Below are 11,781 nucleotides of genomic sequence, written 5' to 3' on the forward strand. Positions count from 1 at the left end.
TTTGTACTTAATATTTTTGACATTATCAAATATCTATTGAACTTGTATATTATGCTAATTTACAAGTTGGGGGAGATTATTAGATATATTTGTGATGTCATGTCTAATAATGATTTGTGTTTAGTTTTCAGATCTTGACTAACAGGATAAATCAAGACTTAACTGGAAATCAGTACTTATACTGAAGTCAGAGCTTAAGATATCAGAACTTAAGTTATCGGAACTTAAGATATCAGAAGATATTTATCAGGAGATAATATCAGGACTTAAGAAGACTTTCAAATAAGGAAGGCGGCTGATTGAAAGGAAAGAAGATCAAGACTAAAACAAGAAGAGATATGCATGGAGAAGAATTCTATGAAGAATAGAATACTTGAAAGAAAAGATAATTAGTTGATATATTTTAGGATGCAGACTTATATTCGATATCAATTAGAAGATTATCTTGTAACTGTGTGTCTATATAAACACAACATAGGGTTTATACTATATGTGTTATCTTAATCGTGAATATTATTCATTATAACCCTAGCAGCTCTCGTGATAGTTGTTCATCACTGAGAGAGAACGGTTTCATTGTAATACTGTTTTATTAAAAAGATAATTTTGTGTTTCATACTTGTGTTCTTAATTCGATTTGATTGTACTATATACTGTATTCAACCCCCTTCTACAGTGTGTGTGACCTAACACCAAACACTCCCAAGACTCCATCATCCTCAAGAACACGTCTTAAGATTTCAAGAAAGGTAAAAATCTTTGACCCGACTTTATTCAAAGATTCAATTTCAAGATCCTTTTAGTATGTAGTTATAAACCTAGTTTTAGAGGTGATATTGTTGAAATTTTGATGTTTAGTTAAGTAGATTTAAGGTTGATTGTTGTTGCCTCAAGAACATGATGTTCTTGAGAGGAGTTAGTGTGATGGTGATATGGTCATTTTTGGTGGTAGTATAAAGATTGAAGGCGTAAACAAAAACTCCGATCATAAACGTAATCCTGTTAAAATGAACAAAACGTAACTTTAAGTTTCTGCAGAAAGTCCCGAAGATATACACTTTAGTTTCTTGAAAACTAACCTTGATTATGATAGAAAATGTTATAAGGATCGTTTAGGCGCTTGAATCGCTTGATTCCGATTTATGGATCAAAAGTTATGGCCGTTTTACTAAAAGTGATTTACGTGACAAAAACTGCTACGAATTACGAACTTTGAAAATATAAAGGATCAACTTAATAATGTTCATAAATCATGAAATTTTTACAGAGAGTAGTGTTTTGATTTTTCTAACTTCCATAAAAAATTTCAAGTAGAAATAATTATTTTCAATTTTATAAATATATCGGAGCCGAGACCGCGCGATTAGAAACCGTAGAATCCATAAGCGGAGCCGACGACGAAAATGAAAATAAACCTAAGATACTTAGAAAAATGAAGCGACCATGATGTGAATAAGGACTTAAAGGAATAATAAGGGTAATATAAGTTGAGAGGGTGTATAATAAGTAGCGCATGAGTGCGAGTTACCGTAAATTAGAAAGGGACCTAACAAAACGAATTGTGTTCATGATTATAGATTTCCGAGCGGAACCTAGAGCATTCTCCACCTCGAGATACCGAGGCAAGTTTATGAACCCAACTCCATTTTCTGTTGTATTGTGAAAGGATTATTTTATTATCATTGCATAAATACCATGCTTGTCATGATACATAGTAATTGAACTTTTCGCATAATGTAGCGATGTTGTACGATAAGTATATGTCGTAAAATATTTAATTCTGCTTTAAGCGTGACGCATGATTATAAGACCGATAGTCGGTCGAGATTTTAAGATAAAAACCCGAGAATCACACTGGTGATATTATAGGACGATTACAAGTCCATAATAGTACATTTTAAAGGGACTCAATGTCCACTTACGAAACATTAAAATACCTCGAACTTTTATTAAACGATTTCCCAATGATCATATTCCCTCAACTATATTTTATTGTTCGAGTAATAAATATTATATACCTATTCCTTTATTATGGGAGAAGTATACTCCAACGATTATTTATTTCAAACCCGATTAAACATTAAAGATTATTAATTGCGTAGACATAAACTAGTTGAGGAATATTATTTTAAAAATTCTTTAAAAGAGTAAACTTATTTGAGGTTTAATTATTTATCGATTATCATTTAATTATTATTAATAATTAAATGGTTTATTTATGTTTTAAAAATCATAGGACCTGATTTAAAATACCTTCTGATTTTCCGAAAATAATTCGAATAATTTCATATCGTCGGAGAATATTATCTCGACTTATTTTGAATATAGTTTCAAAGAGAAACTTTCCCCCCTTATTTAATTATCTGTTGACAACGGTCAACTCACATCCCTAGTACTTCCTCTGAAAACTTTCGGAAGTACATATATATATATGAAGTAAAGCTATACCTATCAACAAGCAAAACGCTTGGGGGAACTTCGATGTGGTTTGAGTTCTCGGGATATGATAGGATCTTCTAAAGTTCAAGGGAGGGGTAGGATCCAAGTACTTCGTGTATTGGATAGACTACTGGTACCGTAGGAGACGGTACAACATGTACCTAAGGACCTGCGAAGTGTGTGTATACCCGAAATGAGGACACATATCCCGTATGCGGCAAGGGTGATAACCGGGATACGAAGGTGTCGTCGTTCTACTAGTAGAAAAGGTTACTTTATCGCAGTACGACTGATCATCGTATACGGTGGCTCCAGCGAATTTCCTATTCTTCCAATTGGAATTGTGATGCAATACCGTAACCCAAGCCTAGGTGTTGGGTTTACTATTAAGGTATTCGCAGGATAATAAAATGGACTAAAGAATTGTTTTTTTATAAGAAGGTGTGTGTCATCAAAGGAAAAACTAAATTCGAATAAACCATAATTATCATATATGATGTTTTACGTAAATTATCATACAGTCATTTTCATACTGTATATTATTATGCTGGGCATTATAGCTCACACTTGTTTTCTGAAATTGACACAACACAACAGTGAATCAAGATGCCTACCATGAGAACCACATCCAGGAAACGGGTAGGAAATGGCCAGCTGTTCCGTAGATTATTTGGTGTTGTACCACAGGTAGTCCGAATAAGCTGGATTGGTTTTCAGTTTTTTTTAGTTCAGCTTATTTATAAGTATGACTTATGTAAGGTAATAAACAAGAAACGTATATTTGACCGACGGACTAGCCTTACTTAAAGGTTACTCCCCGGTAAGACTTAACTACTTTTGGGTTATAATAATTATCACTTTATGGTTGAATTACTCTAGCTTTGAATGGTTCGTTTCCAAGACAATAACCTGTAAGTGTGTGTGTATGTGTGTGATAAGTGTGGGGTCGTAAAGTGTGAGTATTTATATAATGTAGTGTGAGGTATGTGGTTGTAGTAGTTTAGATGGCGTGGCCTCCGAGATTCCTGACCCCGGATTTTAGGGCGCCACAGAAATGGTATCAGAGCATTAGGTTATCAAATATTGGAAACGATAGGATATAAAATACGTAGACATAGGAATAATAAAATAACCAATTAGAGCTCAAGTCGAGTTCGTCGTCGGGCTACACGGGTAGTCTTGACTGTTTTTACCCTCAAGGGAATTCGGACTTTTAAGTTAGTAACACCTTGCCTATTGTGTCAGGTACCAGTGGAGCCTATGAGGGAGGTTAACCTGTTGATGATGTTATGGTCCCTGAGCATGACCCTACTCCCGAGCCTGAGGACCCACTCATTGATGACTCAGATGATGACCCTACTGAGGATGTTCCAGAGGAGGAGACCGACCTTCCTATCCCCATAGCTGATGACATTGAGATGATCCAGGGAGATGGCGTAGGCTGGAGGGATGTAGAGATGTACCCTCACCCGACCATTCGCTCTCCTACCCCACCCCCAGAGATTCAGAGACCTATGCCCTATACTGATGATGATGACGAGGATGGGATATATGCACAGGTCTACGAGGCTTACGACATATCCTCTAGCGACCCAGACTCACCTCTACCACCCCCGGCAACCATACATGTAGCTGTACACGACTGGATGGTGGCTCAGCTTAACGCTGAGATCACTGCGGCATCTGCCCGTATTATGGAGTTATGCCAGGCATTGACAGCTGAGAGAGCCATCCGACTAGGATACCTAGGGGACTTCAGAGGTGCTTCCCCAGCCATAGCCCGTAGAGAGATCAATGGGATCGAGCTCCGTACCCGGGTTCAGATGAGGATGACAGTGATTGGAGGATACATCCCAGTAGTTGATGCAGAGCTGATGTTGGCAGGAGCGATGAGGAGGGTGCGTGACCTCACGCGCAGTGACAGTGACCGAGGGACTAGTGACTAGATATGGACCTTGAAGAAGGCTGGGTGACTTGTCACCAATTTTGATAGGATAGCTAGTAGTAGATAGCGTTCTTAGCCCTTCAGGGTACACGGCTTATGTATTTGCATTTCAGTATTCAGGGCAAGTAGTGATGTACTATAATCAGGCATGTATGAACTCAGCTAGTTGTTTTGTCCCCCAGATATAAGTGGGAGGCCTTATGAAATATATATCTAGCAGCTATTAAGAAATTGATGTCCATATTATTGCACTTATAAAAAAACATGCTAGATAATAGATGACATGCTTACATATGAATAAATTAATCCAATTATAAAATATTGCAACTATATTGACAAATCTTCATTATCAGAACAATGCCACCCCGTAGAAGAGGAACCAGGGCACAGCCCGCAGCTTCCGTTAACCAACAACGGAATGAACCTGACCCAGTAGTAAATGAATAAAGTCAAGGGGACTTAGACTATAATGAATATGATGAGGAAGAATATGTAGAAGAAGAGGCTGAGGATACCCATCAGGGAGGGAACCCCATGAATGAATTTAGGAACTGTTAAAAGTAAATCTGAATCAACAGCCTATTCCACCACAGCCACATGCTGCCCAACTGAATGCTACCACTGCCTTTAGGGCCTTCAAATCTCTCAAACCCCCAGAGTTTCTAGGATTTGTCGACCCCGTTGAAGCATGGGCCTGGCTCAAAGAGATAGAAAAGTCCTTTGAGATACTAGGTGTAGAGGAACGACACAAGACCATTTTCGCTTCTTACATGCTGAAATGAGAAGCTAACTACTAGTGGGAGTCTAAACGAAACCTAGAGACTGATGTTATGATCCCATGGGATAGATTTACCCGATTGTTCTTAGACAAGTATTTCCCTAGGTTTATGGAAACCCGGATGGAGATTAAGTTTCTGGAGTTGAAATAAGATAAGATGATTATGGCAGAATATGAGGCCAAGTTTACTGAGTTGTCAAGATTTGTGCCTGAGTTTGTGAATACCGAAGAAAAGAAAGCGCGAAAGTTTCAGATTGGTCTGAAACAGTGGATCCAAAACCGAGTGGCAATGTTAGAGCTAACAGAATATGCCACCTTAGTGCAGAAACCCTCGATTGTTGAAGCTGGCAGTGAGCAGAGTGTGAAGGAAAAGGAAAATAGGAAGAGGAAGATAGGAAGCCAAGGAATAGGAACCGGGAACAGGAGCCTTCCAAGCAGGTTCGTCAGGGGAGTGGTATCCCAACCTGCGTGAGGCCCCGGATTCAGAAGAGCTCCAAGTGAAAGTGTTGGCCAGGGCGGCGGACAATCTAGGGCAACATTTCATAGCCAACCCCGTGCCCCAATACCAGAATGTCAGACATGTGGGAAAAGACACCTTGGGATGTGCACCCAGGCCAGGGCCCCTCTGAAATGTTACAGGTGCGACCAACCCGGACACCTTGCCAACAACTATCCCCAATACAGCAAGACAGGTTTCTAATGTGGGAAAGTAGGGCATATGAGGAAGGATTGCCCGACCTTGAAGCCCCCAGCCTCAGGGATGAGCAGAGCTGCATCCAACCGACCCCCAGATGCTAGGACCTTCAACATGACCGTTCAGGATGCTGTCCGAAACACTGACATGATTGCAGGTATCCTTTTGTTAAATTCCGAGCATGCAAATGTCCTATTTGATTCTGGAGCAACCAAGTCATTTATATCTCAAGATTTTCCTAAAAAGTTAAAACTTAACACCGTACCCTTACGCGAGGTATTACAAGTGGAAATAGCAAACAAAGAAATAATTCCTGTGAATCAAGTACACCCTAAGTGCAAGTTGAAATTAGAAGGGAAGATCTTCGAGGTTGACCTAATCCCATTTGCTTTAGGAGAATTTGATGTAATATTAGGAATGGATTGGTTATCCAGTAATGGAGCGCAAATAGATTGTGAACAGAAGAGGGTAAAGATAAGAGTGCAAAATGGAAAAGAAGCAGTATTTAGAGGTCAACGACAGAACTAGAAATTTCTGACCATGCTACAGGCAAAAAAAGATTATTAAGGAAAGGTAACGAGGCCTATTTGGCTTATATGGTAGATACCAAAAAGGAAGTCCCTATTATACAGGACATACCCGTAGAGAACGAATTTGAGGATGTGTTTCCAGAGAACTTACCAGGGTTGCCACCTCACAGGGAAATACAATTCGCTATAGAATTAGCCCCAGGAACGACACCAGTATCCAAGGCCCCATATTGGCTAGCCCCAGTTGAGATGAAGGAACTAGCTTCTCAACTACAAGAGTTATTAGATAATGGAATAAAAGACCCAGTCTATCGCCAAGGGGAGCGCCAGTACTATTCGTAAAGAAAAAGGATGGCAGTATGAGATTATGCATAGACTATCGAGAATTGAATAAGCTGACTATTAAGAATAGGTACCCTCTCCCCAGGATTGATGACCTATTCGACCAACTCAAGAGAGCTGTACATTTTTCCAAAATAGATTTGAGAACATGATATCACCAATTAAAAATCAAACCTGAGGATATACGGAAGACTACTTTTCGCACTAGGTATGGGCACTATGAGTTCTTAGTCATGTCGTTTGGGCTAACCAATGCAGCCGCAGCCTTTATGGATTTGATGAGCAGAGTGTTCAAAAAGTACCTAGATATATGCGTGATAGTTTTTATAGATGATATTCTGATCTACTCAAAGACAGAGCAAGAACATGCAGAACATTTGAGGATAATCTTGGAAATCTTGAGGAACGAGAAATTGTATGCCAAGTTCTCGAAGTGCGAGTTTTTGTTAAGAGAAGTTGGGTTTTTAGGACATGTGGTGAGTAGCAAAAGAGTTTTAGTTGACCCTGCCAAAATAGAGGCGGTATCCAACTGGGAAAGACCAACTACCCCAACAGAGGTTAGGAGTTTTATGGATTTAGCAGGATATTACCGAAGATTCGTGCAAGACTTTGCTAAGATAGCTGGTCCACTAACTAGACTTACCCGGAAGATAGAAAAGTTTGTATGGACAGAGAAATGTGAGGAAAGCTTTCAGGAACTAAAGAGGAGGCTGGTGTCAGCACTAGTGCTCGCTCTTCCCGATGGAAAGGGAGAGTTTTTGATATACAGCGACGCATCGCTTAAAGGATTAGGATGTGTACTGATGCAGCAGGGCAAAGTTATAGTGTATGCCTTTCGGCAATTGAAGGAGTATGAGAGCAGATACCCGACTCATGATCTAGAACTAGCGGCCATAGTGTTTGCCCTGAAAATTTGGAGACACTAACTATACGGTGAGAAATGCGAGATCTACACATACCATAAAAGCCTCAAATATATTTTCACTCAGAAGGAACTGAACATGAGACAGAGGAGATGGTTGGAGTTGATAAAGGACTACGACTGTGAAATTTTGTATCACCCGGGTAAAGCCAATGTGGTGGCTGACGCCCTTAGTAGGAAGGAAAGACTCAAGATTATAATGACATCGGAGGAGCTAATTAAGGAATTCGAGAAGATGGAAATTGACGTGAGAATGACCGGTAAAGGAACGGAAGGATTATTTAAGATTAAGCTAGTGCCGGATCTGACTGAAAAGATACGAGTATATCAGGAAAAGAAGGCGGATGAAGAAAGAGAAACATTGACCGGTGAAGAAGTGAGATGTGAGAAGGACGAGAAAGGGATCATGAGGTATGCGTCCCAAACTTGGATTCCAAATATGCAAGAGTTAAAGGATGAGCTGCTGCACGAAGGGCACAGCTCCAGATATTCAATCTACCCAGGAAGTACGAAAATGTACCGTGACCTTAAGGAATATTATTGGTGGCCTAACATGAAGAGAGAAGTAGCAGAGTGGGTCAGCAAGTGCTTGACATGCCAGAGAGTGAAGGCGGAACACCAGCGACCTAGTGGACTGTTACGGCCCCTGGAAATTCGGGAATGGAAATGGGAGCATATAGCCATGGACTTTGTGACAGGCCTACCAAGGACAAAGACCAATCACGACGCTATATGGGTTATCATAGATAGATTGACCAAGTTCGCACACTTCCTACCAATCAACGAAAGGTACACCATAGACAAGTTGGTGGATATTTACTTGAAGGAAATTGTAGTGAGACACGACGTTCCTGTAGCCATAGTGCAGATAGAGACCCAAGGTTTAATTCCCAATTTTGGAGAAGCTTCCAAGAATGCGTAGGCACCAGATTGAACATGAGTACCGCTTACCACCCCCAGACGGATGGGCAAAGCGAAAGGACTATTCAGACCCTAGAAGATATGCTACGAGTATGTGCCATTGATTTTAAAGGAAATTTGGATGACCACTTACCCCTGATCGAATTTGCTTACAACAATAGCTATCACGCTAGCATAGGAATGCCTCCGTATGAAGCTCTTTACGGAAGGAGATGTCGTTCTCCCCTATGTTGGGATGAAGTTGGAGAACACAAGATATTAGGGCCAGAGTTAGTCCAATAGACCAGGGAAATGGTGAGACTCATCAGGAAAAGACTGGTAGCAGCTCAGAACAGACAAAAGAAGTACGCCGACCAGACCAGGAAGGATAGGGAATATGAAGTAGGAGATTCTGTGATATTAAAGGTATCTCCGTGGAAAGGGGTGATGAGATTTGGGAAGAAAGGAAAGCTGAGTCCTAGATTCATAGGACCCTTTGAAATTTTGAGGAGAATAGGACCTCTAGCTTACGAGCTCGCCTTGCCTCCTAATTTCCAACAAGTGCACAACGTGTTCCACGTGTCCATATTAAGGAAGTACCATGCAGATGCATGACATGTAATAGAATACAAGCAGGTAATTTTTATAACCAGGCCTGACCTACATCGAACAACCATTAAGGATAATGGACCAAAAAGAACAAGTGCTGAGGAACAAGATTGTGAAGCTGGTTAGAATCTTGTGGAGGAATCAAAATGTCGAAGAGTCAACTTGGGAACTTGAAGACGCAATGAGGAATAGATACCCCCACTTATTTTCCAATTGATTCCGGGACGGAATCCTTGTTAGAGGGGAAGACTGTAATAACTCAAATTTTTGAGACCTTGTAAAATGTTTCATAAATAGTAACTCTGACGGACGGGAAAAACTTTTGAGCCCACACTATGTAGTGCATGAGAAAATGAGTTTCGGAGTTGATATTATGATTATACGTACCAAATCAGTGTATGTAAACGCTATTAGTTTTCGAAGAAAAAAAACTTTGAAAAACGACCATATTTACGACTCATCGATGATTACGGGAATCACAATATAATTATAAGATTAAAACCCTATGGATTTATACCCAAGTACGATAATTCAAAATATAAGGAATAAACACGAAAGGAATTACATAGCGAACCATTTACGAGTAAGTATTACGAAAACGTTTAAGCGACCGAGCGAACGCGTAAACGATTAAATAAACGTAACGCACTAACTAACCATGGTAAGAAAGTAACCATGGTTACTTTATCAAATAGTGAGCTAGATATAGGATGATCAACCAAGGCTAATCAAATAGTGTGCTAAGGAAGCTAAACAAGTAGCTTAGCTTGTAAACTAGGAAACTACTTAGATTTGTCCATGGATTTGGAAACAAGAATAAACCTAGGATTCTATAATAGGAGAATATAAAATCAATATAAGATATCACCAATCCCATTTCCTAGAAGCAACTAAGGAAGCAAGCATAAACTCTCCCCCATTTCTTCATTGTTTCCATTCGGCTTCTTCTTCTTCACCAAGGAAATCAAATTTAATTCTTCAAGTTCTAGCCATGGTTAAATCCTCCCATTAATAATCAAGCTTCCTAACAACCAAAGATAATTCTTTTATCTCTTTTTATCAAGATTTGATGGGTGAAATAAAATCAAGAAAGTTGCTACTGAATAGTACGAATAGTAACTCTTCTTTAGTTTCTTGATTTCAATGGTGGTTTTAGGTTCCAAAAACCATACCAAGCATTCCCAAGACTCCACCATCCTCAAGAACACATCTAAAGCTTTCAAGAAAGGTAAAAATCTTTGACCCAACTTTATTTAAAGATTCAATTTTAAGATCCTTTTAGTATGTAGTTATAAACCTAGTTTTAGAGGTGATATTGTTGAAATCTTTATGTTTACTTAAGTAGATTTAAGGTTGATTGTTGTTGCCTCAATAACATCATATTATTGAGAGGAGTTAGTTTATTGATGATTATATGGTGATTTTTGGTGATAGTATAAAGATTTAAGGCGTAAACAAAATTCCGATCATAAACGCAATCCCGTTAAAATGAACAAAACGTAACTTTAAGTTTCTGCAGAAAGTCCCGAAGATTTAAACTGTAGTTTCTTGAAAAAAACCCTTGATTATGATAGACAATTTTATAAGGATCGTTTAGGAGCTTGAATCGCTTGATTCCGATTTACGGATCAAAATTTATAGTCATTTTACTAAAAGTGATTTACGCGACAAAAACTGCTACGAATTACGAACTTTGAAAATATAAAGGATCAACTTAAGAATGTTCATAAATCATGAAATTTTTACAGAGAATAGGATTTTGAATTTTCTAACTGCCATAAAAAATTTGAATGGAAATAATGATTTTTCAATTTTATAAAAATATCGGAGCCGAGACCGCGCGATTAGAAACCGTAGAATCCATAAGCGGAGCCGACGACGAAAATGAAAATGAACCTAACATACTTAGAAAAATGAAGCGACCATAATGTGAATAAGGAATTAAAGGAATAATAAGGGTAATATAAGTTGATAGGGTGCATAATAAGTAGCGTATGAGTGTGAGTCGTCGTAAATTAGAACAGGACCTAACAAAACGAATTGTGTTCATGATTATAGATTTCCGAGCGGAACCTAGAGCATTCTCCAGCTCGAGATACCCAGGCAAGTTTACGAACCCAACTCCATTTACTGTTGTGTTATGAAAGGATTATTTTATTATCATTGCATAAATACCATTCTTGCCATGATACATAGTAATTGAACTTTTTGCATAATATAGCGATGTTGTACGATAAGTATATGTCGTAAAATATTTAATTCCGCTTTAAGCGTGACGTATGATTATAAGACCGAGACTCGTTCGGGATTTTAAAATAAAAACCCGGGAATCATTCTGGTGATATTATAGGACGATTACAAGTCCATAATAGTACGTTTTAAAGGGACTCAACGTCCACTTACGAAACATTAAAATACCTCAAACTTTTATTAAACGATTTCCCAACGATCATATTCCCTCAACTATATTTTATTGTTCGTGTAATAAATATTATATACCTATTCCTTTATTATGGGAGAAGTATACTCCAACGATTATTTATTTCAAACCCGATTAAACATTAAATATTAGTAATTGCGTAGACATAAACTAGTTGAGGAATATTATTTTAAATATTATTT

This window comes from Apium graveolens, unplaced genomic scaffold, assembly GCF_009905375.1.
Source record: "Apium graveolens cultivar Ventura unplaced genomic scaffold, ASM990537v1 ctg7609, whole genome shotgun sequence".
Lineage (NCBI taxonomy): Eukaryota > Viridiplantae > Streptophyta > Magnoliopsida > Apiales > Apiaceae > Apium > Apium graveolens.